Source organism: Brachyhypopomus gauderio, unplaced genomic scaffold (genome assembly GCF_052324685.1).
Source record: "Brachyhypopomus gauderio isolate BG-103 unplaced genomic scaffold, BGAUD_0.2 sc67, whole genome shotgun sequence".
NCBI lineage: Eukaryota > Metazoa > Chordata > Actinopteri > Gymnotiformes > Hypopomidae > Brachyhypopomus > Brachyhypopomus gauderio.
In genome coordinates this window covers 775,001-792,500 of record NW_027506888.1, presented here as the reverse complement: position 1 = coordinate 792,500, position 17,500 = coordinate 775,001, and the positions used below count along the sequence as shown (strand labels likewise).

The 17,500-nt window shown below is 44.0% G+C and overlaps 1 protein-coding gene across 4 annotated transcripts in view; it reads right to left on the bottom strand.

Annotated features, from left to right (window-relative positions):
• The window catches only part of gcgrb (glucagon receptor b), a 47,622-nt gene that overhangs the window by 29,187 nt on the left and 935 nt on the right, over positions 1–17,500 (bottom strand). The window lies entirely within an intron of this gene.

Sequence of the window (17,500 nt, the reverse complement as noted above, 5' to 3'; positions counted from 1 at the left end):
GGATTCAGTGAAGAAACTGGGTAAGTAAACTCAGTGTTAACGAAAACTCAGGGTTTTCCGTTCCAGAAACCGAGCTTAGAGAGAACCTGAGTCAGCTGGGAAATATTGAAATGGACCTTGGAAGTGCTGTAGAAGTGCTTTAAAGCTAGGTTTAAGCCAAGTTTATACTTGACGCGGCTCGAGCTGTGCGAGGGTCTGTGCGGCGAAAATGACGTAATCGCGGTGGCTCTGCCTGTGCGCGAGGGCCTCGGGTGCTGTTGATTCGCGAGATCGTGCACCTCTCGAATTTTGTAACTTCGCGCGCACGCGCGATGGACAGCGCGATGGACAAAGTCATGTTTGCAGGGTTCATACACCTTTACAAGGTGGAATTAAAGCATTTGTACATCACTTTCAAGGTCCATTTCAATATTTCCCAGCACGTTAAACTTAATTAAGTTAAATATTTATACATATACTCGAAATGATTCAAAATAATTAGCTTTTTTATCACATTATTTAATGGTTGTTTAAAGTCTTCACGTTCTCTCATGTTTCGTCCTGGAATTACAAGAGGCTCGTATTTGTTAATGTAATACAAGAAAACTGTTCATTCAGATGGCTATTTGTTGTGAAACGAAGTAGTTACAATTTCAAACATTTTCAAGTAGTTAGCCTAAATTCCAGCACTTTTCAAATCTGAAACAAAAAGCAACATTAAAATTGGTCAGGTAAATGTTCCTTCCATTGTTTTTGAGGGGTGTTTCTTTATACTAATGCCCGGTTCACACTACACGATTTTAGGCTGGTTTTTCAGTCGCCGACTGATCGCTGACAGAAACTGTGGTCGGAGGCAAATCGGCGATCACTCGTCGCTCGCTCAGTCGTGTAGTGTGAACTGCTGAAAGACGCTCCCCGAGCAGTCGCCGACTGGTCGCCGACTCGTCGCAGACGACCGGCAGATATCTAGCATGTTTAATATCTAGCCCAGTCGGCGACTGAGAGTCGGCAGCAGCGTCTAGCTACAGCCAATGGGAACGCGGAGAGAGAACCGCGGCACCGCTGAAGATATCTCTGAGAATGTAAAAATCTTTCAAGAATACTTTCAAAACAGTAACCCAGCAAACACACAAAATCCTCACCTTTCTTACAACTTTACTACAACACTGTGTTTAAGTTATTGTGACAGCACTGGAGAAATAGTGCGATTGATTATATTTATGTTCACTTGGGACTATGGAGTGTGTTCACTTGGGACTATGTGGAGTACATGTACATTGTTTTTTTTTCTTCTACGTGGTGTTGCTGGTTCTCGCGAGAGTTTCGTTTCGTGTTCTCGCGTTTTTGGACGGCAGCTAGTCACCTTTACACAGAGGTGGGCAGTAACGAAGTACATTTACTTAAGTACTGTACTTAAGTACAGTTCTTGAGTATTTGTACTTTACTTAAGTTGATTTTTTAAAAAATACTTATGACTTTCACTTCACTACAGTTGAATAACAAATACAGTACTTATCACTCCACTACATTTCTGTCCAGCTCTCGTTACTCGTTACTTCCACACACAACTCTCCTCCCCTCCCCCGATAGTATTTTCACAGGTGACAGCCTATCAGCAAACAAGGATGTGTCTGTGAGGTGTAAAATCAAGTTCGGTGTTGCTAGTCGTTCTTTTCCTAAATAACAAGCAACATGAACGGAGACGGCGGTGATGGAGCATGCCAGGGTTACCAACTTTTCAAGATCGCTTGGAGTGAGATTTGAACCTGGACTTGGTGGCGAGTGTAAATTGTTGATCGGGGGGGTGGCGAACGTAAGTTGTTGAGCGGGGGGGGTTGGTGAACGTGCAAGTAATACTACGGAATACTACGGAAAACTACGCAAGCAAACTACAGAAACATCAATAAGGGAAACCGTGTGGGTTAATCGAATATTGTCAAATAATGTTTCCATTCTAATGTCAGTGTAATGTCAATAATTCTAATGTGGCTGTGATTTCTAGTTTGAAAAGAGTTTGCTAGCATGTTGGGTGGCATGGAGTTGGCGGGCTTTAGCCATACTGCAAAAGGTTGTGGCAAGGTTAGACTACCAAGATGCCGCACTGCTAATTTTACTTTGTCTTTGTTAATATTGACTGTAGCATAATGTTGTATTGGATGACTGAATACCTAACTAGCAAAGAGAGAAAACCGTAATTTTATTATTGACTTTTGATATGGTAACATAATTTGCTTAAACAGGTTAGGCTAGGCTAATCAGTGAATTATGGTTTTAGAAAATGTTTTTGTTCCTTAAACTAAAATGTAGGTTAAAACTTTTCTGCTACCACTACCTGAATGATGTACATCATTGGAATATGCCTTATGGATTATTATCAAAGACTGTATGATTATTATGCCCAAAATGGATTTGGTAGGTTGTATAATACTTTTAAACTATAACGTTTTTACAAATGTGAAGGAAGGTGTACTTTAATACTTAAGTATTTTTTAAAAGCAAGTACTTCAGTACTTTCACTTAAGTAAGATTTTGAACATGCAACTTTCACTTGTATCGGAGTAGCGTTTGACCAGTGGTATCTGTCCTTTGACTCAAGTAATGAAATTGAGTACTTCGTCCGCCTCTGATCACGATCTATCGATCGCCAGTGGTTGGCGCCAGAGCGAACTAGAAACTCATTGAATCATAGATATGGATCAGAGGTAAATAAACTAGATTTTTTTTTCTGCGTGAGAAATCGGATGTGTGGCGTGAGAGCGTGTGAAAACGGTCAAATGCGTGTGTCTCACGCTCAATGCATGAGAGTTGGCAACCCTGTACAATAGTGAAGGGATGTTTTCATATTTACAGCACAAGTTACCTGGTTGTTTTCCAGCAAGAAAGCAAGTGTACCAGGTGGGACTGAACCTCATGATGTTGTTAAAGGTATAAAAGCACAGGTGTCCAGTGGAACTCGACATCGTGACTTTGGTCTTACAAGTACCTTGCTCTACCTACTCTATTAACTCTAGGTGAGTTTGCACTTGCTGAAGCAATAGATGCAGTATTTTGATTATCCTATGATGTCTTCATGTCCTATGAAAGTAGACATTGTCAGGCATCTGGGGGGACGATGGCAGGGAACGTGGTAGTGTCTTGTCTTCTTGTTTTTCTACTTTGATGTTTATTAGGAAATTAACTCTGTTCCAAATTTTGGTAGAACATATGGTAAGGCCGACAGACACAGATCACCGAGAAAAAGAAGATGAGAACCAGCATGCCAGCAAAACCCTGGAGAAACCAAACAGCAGTCCAGACCTGAACCGCACCTGCTTGAGACATGTCTCCCTATGCTCAGCTCTGTCACATGGGTGCAGAACTGCACAGAAGTGCAGGGACATGGGGAGAATAAACATGCATTCATGGAAGGGACAGAAAAATGAAAAATGAACAGAGGAGGCAAAGAAGTTGAAGAAAAACAGAGCAGGGAGATGAAGTGATAGAGTAAATAAATGAGCTGAGAGCACTGGAGTACCACAGCTAATGAGTTCACACACACACACACACACACACACACACACATACACACACACACACACATACACACACACACACACACACATACACACATACACACATACACACACACACACACACACACACACACACACACACACACACACACACATACACACACACACACACACATACACACACACACACAAACACACACACACACACACACACAAACACACACAAACGCAAACACACAAACACACACACACACACACCTTTTTTTCCTGCTGTGTTCGCTGTGGCTGGAGATGCTGTCCAGTTCAGGAGCAGCCTGAGCAGTGGAGACCATGACCTTTGCCCTACCGCCCCCAGACACAGGCCAGACCAAACGATAGCCAAGCGGATGTGGGATGAGAGGCCGTGGCTGGTGTGCGAGTGTACACTGAATCCCTAGCCATGCTGCTGCCTCACGGGCTTCCCTGAAATCAGTTGTGCAGAGCAGAATTTGTCACTGCACATGACGAAAATGGGTGGTGGGTGCTCAGACCAGACAGGCCGCTTCCAGTGATACCAATAAACTCCTCTCTGGGTTCAGTTCTGCATGAAAACATAGTGGATATGCTGGGATCTCCTCTTACAGAGGTGTTCAGTCCGATCAAATCAGCAGCTGATTTAACAGCAGATACATACTTGAATGACATCGAGAGTGTAATGCAAAGCAAAGCATTGCTCACTGGCATTTCCTTCCTGGTCCTTCCTGTACAAGGCATAAGCTGTTTCAGTGGAGTTGTATTAGCAGGAATTCTGCTAAATCACTGAGTTAAGCAGAAAACACGTGTAGTATATTGTACGGAGATGAGCATGAAATTGGGAATATAGACATACAGCATACAAGAGTTCCAGGGAACTCCAAGTGTCTATAAATCAGGTAAGCATGTCTGTGTGATGTGAATGATTCCAATCACATGGAAAGAATCCAAATGTTCTTCTGAAAGAAATATATTTTTACACTAACCCTAAACACACACACACCAGAGATGGGCACTCGAGTTCAAGTCGCACTTAAGTCGCCTACAGAAAGACTTCAGACTTGACTTGAAACTCATCCGTAATGGCTTGGACTCGTCCAAAATAACTCATGAACAATAAAAGTCAGTCTGTTATCCAGACACTGTGTTCCGAGTTATAGAAAAAAAACTTTCTATAAAAGTATGGGGTGTATGTGTACTCATCATTGAGTGGAGATTCTATGTACTCCCTGTGTCTGTGCGGGTTTCCTCTGGGGTCTCTAGTTTCCTCCCACAGTTTCCCCTGAAAAATCTCTGAGTGTGTGTCTCTTCATGTCCAATAAAAACCAGTAGCATGGTGTGCATGAATGCCCAGTGGTGGATGTTGTTCTGTCCTGGGTCTGTCCTCTCACCCTGATTCAGTCCCCCAAGGGGCTGTGGATTCTGGTAGAGTATGTTGTGTGCAAATGGCTACCGCTTCTCGCTGGTGTGTGTGATTGGTTGTGTAAGACTTGTACCTGACCTTGAAAGGCGCTATATAAATTGAACCCTCATTCATTCATTATATAAGCATGATAATAAGCAGAGAATCTATGCATAGCCGATCTGAAAGCCATAAAACTAAAAATCCTTCCAAAGTCTCCCCTCTCTGTTTCTTTCTCTCCATCTCTCTGTGTCTCTCACACACACCCTCTCTGTGTGGAGCACTACTTATGGAATGCCAAATGAGAACTATGCATTCCCAGTTTCACACACAGACACACGCACCCACACACACACCCACAAACAGTCCCACATTTTCATTCTCGTATAATCTCAATTCTGCCTACTGAGCATTACCCCTATGGATCAAAAGATGACCGATTCTGATTGTGTCATAAACACCCCACTCCACACACACACGCATAAATGCCATATCTTCATGTACATCAGCGTAAAAGACCGAGGTTAAGCTATTTATGGTCATTGCCCCTATGTATCAAAAGACATTGCATGTGGGATATTTTAGGACACACACACACACACACACACAAATATGTCAGCATTGCTATTCCCTTAAACAAAAAAGATGTATTATTCATTCACAAAGGGTTTCTATTTGTCAGCAAACATTGAGAGCATGTGATTATGCAGGCTGGTTACCACAATCATGCACGACACACAAATGATCTTTTGGGTAAAAGAGTTTATCAATATATGCAGAGATTACTGTTCTTCATTCATGTGATGACCAGTGATGACCATGGTGACTGCAGTGTGGTGCAGAGTGTGATTGTAGTAAGGTGTAATTTCCTTGTGTGACAATGAAGAATGTAGTTAAAGTGTGATTACAGTGCAGTGCAGAGTGGTTGCTGTAGTGTGGTGTCAGGTTGTGATTGCAGGGAGTTGTCAGGATTACAATGGGTTGTCAGGTGATTGTACTATGGTGTCACGGTGTGATTGTAGTGTGATGTCAGTGTGTGATTGTTGTGTGATGTCAGTGTTGGGTTGTAGTATGGTGTCAGTGTGTGGTTGTAGTGTGGTGTCAGGGTGTGGTTGTAGTGTAGTGTCAGTGTGTGGTTGTAGTGTGGTGTCAGTGTGTGATTGTTGTGTGATGTCAGGGTGTGTCTGTAGTGTGGTCCCAGGTGTGTCTGTAGTGTGGTGTCAGTATGTGATTGTAGTGTGGTGTCAGTCTGTGATTGTAGTGTGGTGTCAGTCTGTAATTGTAGTGTGATATCAGGGTGTGTCTGTAGTGTGGTGTCAGGGGGTGTCTGTAGTGTGATGTCAGGGGGTGTCTGTAGTGTGATGTCAGGGGGTGTGTCTGTAGTGTGGTGTCAGGGGGTGTGTCTGTAGTGTGGTGTCAGGGTGTGTCTGTAGTGTGGTGTCGGGGTGTGTCTGTAGTGTGGTGTCAGGGGGTGTCTGTAGTGTGGTGTCAGGGGGTGTCTGTAGTGTGGTGTCAGGGGGTGTCTGTAGTGTTGTGTCAGGTGTGTTTGTAGTGTGGTGTCAGGGGGTGTCTGTAGTGTTGTGTCAGGTGTGTCTGTAGTGTGATGTCAGGGGGTGTCTGTAGTGTGGTGTCAGGGGGTGTCTGTAGTGTGATGTCAGGGGGTGTCTGTAGTGTAGTGTCAGGGGGTGTCTGTAGTGTGGTGTCAGGGGGTGTCTGTAGTGTGGTGTCAGGGGGTGTCTGTAGTGTGGTGTCAGGGGGTGTCTCTAGTGTGGTGTCAGGTGTGGTGTCAGGGGGTGTCTGTAGTGTGGTGTCAGGGGGTGTCTGTAGTGTGGTGTCAGGGTGTGTCTGTAGTGTGGTGTCAGTGTGTGATTGTAGTGCATGGCTGTGGAGTGCTAGTGCAGAACTCAGGAAACCCTGCAGGTCTCATATTTCCCCTACTAAGAACATTGAGAGTCTTGGGAAAGTGGCACTTAGGCAACTTTGGAGTGAAAGGCACACACAATGTCACAAAAATGCTGAACTAATGAAATTTGAGCTTGCAGGTTCACTTTAACCTGTTATCTTCTGTGTTTGTGTACAACACACAGGAACACAAACATATATGTTTGTACACAACACACAGACACACAAACATACATGTTTGTACACAACACACAGATACACAAACATGCACGTTTGTACACAACGCACAGATGAACAACACCCAGAACCTGTGTCCAGATTATCTGTTTCCAGGCTAAACTACCTGTGTCTAGACACAACTACCTGTGCAGACTCCACTACCTGTATCTAAACTCGACTACCTGTGTCCAGGCTAAACTACCTGTGTCCAGACTGTATACAGGCTGTGCAGGTGTACCGTCTCCCCAGCAGGTCCTCTATGCCCTGTTTATTTGTCTCTCTTTCACACACACACGCACACACACACACTTAGTGTCTAGGTGCTAAAAGCTCAATTCAATCCTTACATAATGTCACTTCTGTCTCAATCAGCAATTGATAGCAGTAAGTGGAAATCACTGGATGCCCTCAGCTCTTTTATGATCACACACATTTGCAGCCTCCAGATGAGAGATGGTATACATCAAGCAACCTTAGGCTGAGGTCTGGTTGCAGATCATTTGATATATAGCTGAGAATGAAGCATGCACATACTCACACGCAGCCACACACATTGATGAACTGAGATGATCTGATATCACTTTAGAGGGATAGTCTCTTCGAGCCTGCCCCCCTCTCAGAAGCTGTGAATCACAAGACATGTCAGATCCCTCTGCTTGTCTGGAGGGGGTTCTGAACCCTGACTGGCTGCAACAATGTTGGAAAGCAGACAGGATTGGTAGAGATAGAGGCAGCAGCCAAAATCTGCACTGTTTCTGATACATTACATTATCGTAATCAATTTACATTAATAAGAAAGCCATGTTGGGAAGTCGACAACTCAGACTGCCCTGTCCCCATCCTCCTTCATCCTGTCCCTATCCTCTTTCATCCTGTCCCTATCCTCCTTCATCCTGTCCCCATCCTCCTTCATCCTGTCCCTATCCTCCTTCATCCTGTCCCCATCCTCCTTCATCCTGTCCCTATCCTCCTTCATCCTGTCCCTATCCTCCTTCATCCTGTCCCTATCCTCCTTCATCCTGTCCCCATCCTCCTTCATCCTGTCCCCATCCTCCTTCATCCTGTCCCTATCCTCCTTCATCCTGTCCCTATACTCCTTCATCCTGTCCCTATCCTCCTTCATCCTGTCCCCATCCTCCTTCATCCTGTCCCTATCCTCCTTCATCCTGTCCCCATCCTCCTTCATCCTGTCCCCATCCTCCTTCATCCTGTCCCCATCCTCCTTCATCCTGTCCCCATCCTCCTTCATCCTGTCCCCATCCTCCTTCATCCTGTCCCTATCCTCCTTCATCCTGTCCCCATCCTCCTTCATCCTGTCCCTATCCTCCTTCATCCTGTCCCCATCCTCCTTCATCCTGTCCCTATCCTCCTTCATCCTGTCCCTATCCTCCTTCATCCTGTCCCCATCCTCCTTCATCCTGTCCCCATCCTCCTTCATCCTGTCCCCATCCTCCTTCATCCTGTCCCCATCCTCCTTCATCCTGTCCCTATACTCCTTCATCCTGTCCCTATCCTCCTTCATCCTGTCCCTATCCTCCTTCATCCTGTCCCTATCCTCCTTCATCCTGTCCCTATCCTCCTTCATCCTGTCCCCATCCTCCTTCATCCTGTCCCTATCCTCCTTCATCCTGTCCCCATCCTCCTTCATCCTGTCCCTATCCTCCTTCATCCTGTCCCTATCCTCCTTCATCCTGTCCCTATCCTCCTTCATCCTGTCCCTATCCTCCTTCATCCTGTCCCCATCCTCCTTCATCCTGTCCCTATCCTCCTTCATCCTGTCCCTATCCTCCTTCATCCTGTCCCCATCCTCCTTCATCCTGTCCCTATCCTCCTTCATCCTGTCCCCATCCTCCTTCATCCTGTCCCCATCCTCCTTCATCCTGTCCCTATACTCCTTCATCCTGTCCCCATCCTCCTTCATCCTGTCCCTATCCTCCTTCATCCTGTCCCTATCCTCCTTCATCCTGTCCCCATCCTCCTTCATCCTGTCCCTATCCTCCTTCATCCTGTCCCCATCCTCCTTCATCCTGTCCCTATCCTCCTTCATCCTGTCCCTATACTCCTTCATCCTGTCCCTATCATCCTTCATCCTGTCCCTATCCTCCTTCATCCTGTCCCTATCCTCCTTCATCCTGTCCCTATCATCCTTCATCCTGTCCCTATCCTCCTTCATCCATGCTCCATGACAACTTGGAAGGGGTGGTTGCAAAGGATTACTCTGGTTTTATTGGTCATGTTTCACCCCACTTTCCTTTTCCGGTCTTTCAGTCTCTTCTTCTTTTAAATTTCATGCTATTACAGTATCCATAGTAACCACTAAATGTCACGTCATTGTCATTGTCAACCTACTACCCTCCAGGTTCCATAGATAACTTCATCAATGAGCTTGACATGCTACCGAGTCAACGCCTCATCAAAAGAAATCCACTCATTCTCCTTCAACCTTCCTTCAGACAAGCTACATTCCACCTGCATCCCATCAACTGTTGTCATCAACTGACCTCACCCTCACCCTCACCTTCCACTAATCTCCTCCAACTCAGAGAGTAGACAGCATTGTCTTCTTTTTTCCAGACCACCAAAGCAGAGGACATCACACCCCCCCCCCCCCCCACATCTTAGACCATCACTTTCTATCCCACTTTCGTGTCCTCTACCGTGTACTCTTTCAATCCACACCTCCTCCACAATTAGCATTTTATCATTTTCTCCTTCCTTACTTCTACTGCATTGTCTACCCCACCCTGACTCTCTTTCTTCTCTCTCCCTCGATACAGTTAATAACTCTTTCCATTATACACTCTCCTCATCAATTAATCTCACTCATCCAGACCCACAATAGTTGCCTGAAACACCCCCTGGCTAATGGAAACACTGAACTGACACAAGAGAGAACTAAGGACTGCAGATAGGTGGTGGAGGACAACTCACCTGGATTAAGACCTCAGCTCACCAGTGTCTCCTTTACAATGTCTCACTGGAAGTAACATGTGGAAAGTTGTCTTGCCACCAAGGAAAATTTAAATCATCTGATCCATGCAAGCTTTGCAAGTATTTTTCTTCTCTCCATGGCCATCTTCCTCCTCCATCCTTTCTTACTCTGGAGGACTTCATCAACTTCTTTGAGGAGAACGTTGCAGCAATCCATCAGTCCTTTTCCTCTATTCCGACTCTTCCCACCAGTGTTCCTGTCCCTTCATCCAACTTTCTCTCACCTCTCTCCTCAGATCTAAATCCTGACTCCTGGCTTCCAGTAGTCTGACTACATCCCTGCTGGAGCCCATTCCTTTCACTCTATTTCAGACGATCTTGAGAGATCTGCTTCCTTTCATCTCTGCCATCATCAACATCTTCTTATCCTCTGGAAATGTGTTCAAGATTGCCAGAGAATTGCTAGAGAAGGCCACACTTTTTTCAATCCAAACGTTCTTGAACTAGCAGGTCCACAGTCAGTTGTTTCAGAACCCGCTCCACTATCCAAATCAGTCTGGCTAAAAACAGTCGTATTCAACAGAAATGGTGTTCCATAGCAGTGACAGAGAAATTTCATGCTTCCAAAGCTGCCAAACTGTCATCATTGTGTTGACCCTTCACAGCCTTTGACATAATAAACAACATCTTCTCTGTCCTCACTAGTCTTGGTGTGACTGGCTCTACATGGAAATAGTTCTAGTCCTATTTGGAGGTCTGGACCTATCAGGTAAAATTGAGAGGATCCACATACCAACCATGTGGATTGTCCAACGGCATCCCCCAGGGTTCAGTGCTGGCCCTCTTCTGTTTTTATACTCCTTCTTTCGACTGCTACATTCCTGTCAGTGGCTTCCTGTACCTACATGCATCAGATTGAAAACCCTGACAATGGCCTACAAAGCCAAAAATAGACCATCCCCTCCATCAAGGTTGGTGATGATCAAAGCCCAATCCATACCTCAAATACTTCAAACATCAAATAAGGCTGTGTTTGAAACTTCATGCTTCAAACCTCATGGAAGACAAGCATTGATACTATTCTCTCTTCTGGCTCCCAGATAGAATGAACATCCACAGAGTCCCTTGCAGTCTTCAAATACAGACTGAAATCTCATCTGTTTGTGGAATATCACTCTTGAGTAACTGAAACTGTAGTATGTATTGTTTGTTATTGCACTAGGCAGGGTGCAGTGTGAGGACCATAATCACTGGACAGAGTCAAGAGAGCAGGAATAGGGAGAGGGAAAGGATGAGAGGAATGATGGATGAAAAGAGAAAGATGGAAATAGAAGGTGGCTCAGAAATGAGTGAGAATGCAGAATGAAGGGAGGAGGCAGGGTGAAAGGTGGAATGCAAGAAGGAAGGAGGAAAATGAAGAGAGGGAGGAGAGGAGAGAGACATAGGGAGGGATAGTGGAGAGGAGGAGAGATAAATGAAATGATGGGGAGTAGAAAGTTATAGAGAGAGAGAAGAGAAGAGAAGTGGACAGATTAAAGGAAGGCAGGAGAGGAGAGAGAAGTAGAGAGATTAAAGGGAGAGAGGAGAAGAGAGAGACAGAGAGAGAGAGTGGAGAGGTGGAGAGATTAAAGCCAGTGAGGAGACGAGAGCACTGGTAAGGGAGACTTGAAGGGAGAGATTCAAAGACAATCTCAGTGGAGCAATAGTGGATGCAATTAGGCCCACTGTAGCTCCAGATCAGAGAGAGACGTGAAGGACTCACATGGGTGTTGCTGCACTGAAGCATAATGATAGCAAGACAGAGAAGGAAGGGGGAGGTGGTGGACACGTTGGGGTTTAAGATGGTGGGCGTGGAGACAGAAATGAGCAGTGTCCCCACAACACACACATAGTGAAGAGACACTGGCGAGACACTGCACACAGAATTATGTCAATTTGCTTTGATGGCCCCACCCCCAACATCACCCCTATATGGAATATGAACAGCGATAAACATATCAAACATGTCAAATAGTTTACCTCTCCTTGTCCTCCTTGTCCACTAACCATATCCAAGGACTGACAGAAAAAAATTAACTTTTTAGTAAAATGTAGACTCTGATGTAAACATCTCCAGGTATTGTTGTATGTATATGTTCGTGTGGACTTACAGGCTACAAAGTGGCAGATAATGAGCACAGTTAACAAAAATACAGAACAGGTCATCATGCCGATCTTCACCATGGCAACAGCATGCAAATGAGTTGCCAAGATGGAAGGGTCAAAAGCATAGGTCAAGAGATCATGGCAGCCATGAAAATCGAGGAAGATGGACATGCTTTAATCAAGGGATTTTTTCAGATGTACACACACACAAACACCTACATGCACATTTAATATTTATACTTTTGATGACTAACTGCTTTCTTCTGGTTCTGCCCAGTTCTGACCTGTTCATTCATCACATCCATCAGCAGCACTGGCACACAGCTGTCTACAGCCCTGACTTTTTCACTTCCCTTAAACTGTAATTAGTATTAAGCTCTACTCTCGCTGGTGAAGATGGCTTCCTTCTACTTTACCCTTGGCCTCTTGCCTTTCCAGATCGCAATTATGGATTTTTGCTTTGGATCATCAAATGCCAGTATGTGTGCCAACCAGTGTCACCAGTGAAAGCTGTGATTATTAGGAAAGCCCTTAATACACTTAGCACATTTGCCCTTATATGCTCAGCCTTGGTATAACCTAACCCTACCACCATCAAGACTGTTACCACATGCCTTAGCCTAGCTGCAAGACTATAAATATAATCAACACACACACACACACACACACACACACACACACACACACACACACACACACACACACACACACACACACACACACACACACACACACACACACACAAATATGTCAGCATTGCTATTCCCTTAAATAAAAAAACATGTATTTTTCCTAAAGCATATTTAGGAGTAAGGACCTGCAAAGTGTCACAGCATTACATGCTACACTGCCCTTGTGAGGACACCTGATCTCTGCACATTTACCTGCTGTGTGTCTATGTACGTGTGAAACATGAAGAACAAACCTTAACTGAGATCAGATATGGAGTGTTTATTTCACTGTACTGCACACCCAAAGACCATGAAGCACAAATATGATATCAAGAGATCTGAAAAACAGAGCTTAGAGCCAATATGTCCATTTGGCTAGCTGCCTGAACTAATGGTTTGTTTGACAGACCAAGAAAGAAACATTTACTTCTGTTTCTGTTTCTGTCTCAGACTAGAGGAGAAGGAAGCTTCTTCCTGACAGGAATGACCCTGAGGTAAAAATCTGTGGTGAACTCTGAGAAACCTCATGACTGAGGTAAACCCTTTGCTACATGGGACACTTCATTCACTCATTTGTTGGGTGGCAAAGGAAGAAAAGACATGAGTGTTTGTGTCCAAATGGGTGTTGAATATTTTAAAAATTCTCTAAAAATTTTTTACTCAGAGAAAAAGACATTAGAGCATGTTTCCCATGAAGGTGAAGATTTGTGTGTTTTAGGAGAAGTAGCAGGAGAGTCAGCTGGGGAAAATTGTGTGTGTGCATAAAGCTGACAAAAGGGCACTAAAGGTGACATATTGATCTAACAATGTACAACAGCCTGTGACTGAATGCTGGAACAACAACCTACTGCCTTCCGAAAACTCCCGCAAGCCAATCAGAAGTCACATGCTCAGTGGTGAAATGGGTGTGTCCTTTAGAGTGTGTCATGTGAGTGTGTCATGTGAGCTGTGGGAACTTTCTGAGTGGGTGTGCTCAGAAGATCACTGCAGGAGTGTGTGGCTCATGCACAAGGATGTTGAATAATCACTTTTCATTAACACATTATTAACACACACACACACAAATGCACGCACTCAAGCCTGTCCACACACAAGCACACACACACACTACTGTGAGTTAGTGGCTATCTGAGAATTTGAACAAAATATAATATTATATTCTTTTTGTGCTGTTCTGTGGCCCACCTGGTTTGACAAGCTCTACCAGCACACCCCCTTGGGGCTTCACTGTGCTGCTGGATAAGACTACACATACCTTTCTCATCTCAGATGAATGCTGAAAAAACAGCACTCCACAAACAGTACTTACTGCTTGTTAAAGGACAGTGTGTGAGCTGTGCTGTTATAAATGATGTCAGCATAATTGTGAGTCAGTGCTCAGTATGTGTGTGTGTGTGTGTGTGTGTGTGTGTGTGTGTGTGTGTGTGTGTGTGTGTGTGTAATACACTGTTATTCTCAACTATCACACACCACAACCACATCTTGATCAATTATTGAATTTAACAGTGCTGGTAAGGCTGTGGTTGGCATGGCTTCTGATTGGTGGTCCCATCTCTGGTCTTTCAATAGAAAAGTCCTGCCTACACTTGTCACCTAGATCAGCCTTCAAATAAGTGTTGATATTTGAGATGAGCTGAGATGAGATTTAAGAGACTGCACATGCACCTGGGCAGCTTCCTGTGAGAGAAAGGACCAAATTCTTTGAACGTTACAAAGAACTCCAGGTCAGGAGTGAGTTCTTGCTTTATGTGGAGGAGTTAAAGTATCTAGGGATCTTGTTCACAAGGAAGGATGGAATGGGATGATGACAGGTGGATTGGTGTGATAGGTTGGGTTATCCTGCTGAAAGAGGTCACTGCCATTATGGAAAACTCTGACCCTGAACACTGCTGCACTTTTGTAGGTGTAGGTGATGTGTGCCAAGAAGCCTCCATGTGAATACCATTACCCAATTGTGATAGTATTAATACCATTACCCAATTGTGATAGTATTAATACCATTACCCAACTGTGATAGTATTAATACCATTACCCAATTGTGATAGTATTAATACCATTACCCAATTGTGATAGTATTAATACCATTACCCAATTGTGATAGTATTAATACCATTACCCAATTGTGATAGTATTAATCAAAGCAAAGCCTACACCAACTTGCCTTCTTTCCATAGTGTATGCTGGTATTATCCAGCTAAGCAATGCACATTCACTTAACTGTCCACATGCTGTAAAATAAAACATGATTCATCAGACCAGACCCCCATCTTCCATTACTCCATGGTCAGATTCTAATGATTACATTGTGGGCAGGTTTGATGTACAGCATGGACACTCAGCATGGACACTGATCACTCTGCATGGACACTAATCACTCTGCATGAGACTACACTGCCCACAGACATACACAGCAAGCTACAATTCACTCAGTGCTCTGAACTCTGACACCTTTCACTCATAGAAAGGTTTTCACACAAACAATCTGTTGTTTTGGAGAAGCTCTAATCCAGACTTTCAGGCATCACAATTTGACACACGTCAAATTCACTCAGATCCCCACATTTGTCCGTTTCTCCTGCGCCCATAACATCAATTTTAAAAATGGACCATTAGCTGCTTAATATATTCTGCCATTTGAACGGTGCCACTGTAACAACATAATCAATCTTATTCACTTCAGATGTCAGTGGTTTAAAATCTGTGACTGATTTGGTATATTTACATCAGGTAAAAACACATACATACTGGATACTGGACAACTTATGTACTTCATTGCAATGTTGACCACTTCTCCACTTGTGTATACGAGTATAGATGTTCTCATTTGACTAATGTTAGTGAGAAATTAAGGTTACTTGGGTGGCAAAAGCATACATCTTTATTCATCTTTTTACATCTAGTTACATAATGTAAGTGAAGACATAAGTTTATAATCTGAGAGAATATTTTTTTTATTCATAACATTTACAATAGATTCCAAAAAAGTAAATGCAACATATATTTTAAAATCCTTAAGAAAATCAGGTGCAGCCAGTCTAAGCCAGATTTACAGCCCAGTGCAATGGTATTAAGGGCAACATATGAAAATGCCATTGAAACTTAGCAACTTTCCATGGTTACTGAAATATGACACAACACACGTGCAGCGCTCACATTTTTGTGCTCATGGTCTTGTCTCAAAGCCATCAGTAAATCCCCTTTCAGACCCTGAGCTGTGTGCTGTGTTACCCCCCGCAAAATAAATCTCACTCCAAGTGATTTTGATAAGTTGGCAACCCTGCATGTAATACTTAGGTGGAGACAGTGGAATATGGTACTCTTAACCACTGCAGTAATTCTATTCACAATCAATGCAGTTAACACATCGTGCGGGATGGGACTGTCAAATACTATGATACCTATATAATTTTGAAAAATACCATGATATAGAATTTTGGTCATATCGCCCAGCTCTACTCTGTATCCCTCTCTTTCGCTCTCGCTCTCTCACTCTCCCTCTCTCTCTTTCTAAAGGTTCTTTATCAGACTACTTTTGATTCTGGCAGCCAGCTGGAATTCAGTAATGAGACTGATAACACACACACCCACACACACAGTCATAGATGCAGACACACAGACAACCCCCCCCCCCCCCCCCACACCACCCTTACCCAGAAATGGCTCTTTAACAAACTTGTGACAAATGATAAGAGTGACAGAGAGACGAAGTAGGAGACAGAGAAAGACCTACCAGAGGACCAGAGTGACAGTGAGACAGAGAGAAGACATACCAGAGTAACAATAAGAGGACAGCATTCATCAGTCTTCCCAATGCTCCATCTCTTTCTCAGGCAAATTAGCATTATGGGCCCTATAAACGATCCCACTTAATAAACAAGGCCCATCATTGGTAACATTACTGACATAAACATATAAACACACCGGTTGAACATTGAATAATTCATGCATTGGAATGAAACCTGCAAAACACTTTTTGTACTGTATGACCACACTAGTTAGTGGGTAATGTACAAGAAGCATTCCCCAAAGTAACTACATGGAACAGTATAATGTACAGTCAACACGAGCTGCTTGGTTAATTTCAGACTCGTTTGTTGTGGTCTGGTTAACACGACGGGACTATAAGGGTGGTATCTACGATCATAAACACACAAGAAGCTTGTGTGTCCTCTGTTCATAGGCTGTTTTAAACGATGTATAGACCCATCTTTCCATGGAGACCGTCCAGTCATGAACTTTCAACATTAACTCCCTTCACAGCAGGCAGCTCCTCCAGGTGACCCCCACTAGGCTTCGACCTATGGGGACCGAGCCTTTTGCTCAGTGGCACCACGACTCTGGAACTGTCTCCCAGTCCAGCTTAGGTCTGCGCAGAGCCAGGACACTTTTAAAGCTCTTCTTAAGAAAATTTGTACACTGACACGAAAATATCCTGGCTTTGATTTTGCTCCTTTGGTCCAGCTACCGTTGCCTCACGTGCCCAGTAATCGCAGTTGTAGTTTTTAATAAGATCTGATAGTCGACGCAGTTTATTTAACACTATTGCCTAATCTTTTAAGTAGTTTAGCTGCTTTTGTACTGGGCTGAAGATTTTGGAAAGCAGCGCGCATCGTCCAGAACAGAGATCACGGGAACCGCGCGCTGTCTCGTCACGTCGTTTCCGTTGTGATTTAAAACAGTGATCCCTACTCAGCTTTCCGTGAGCCAGTGGGACCTGGCTGAATCGC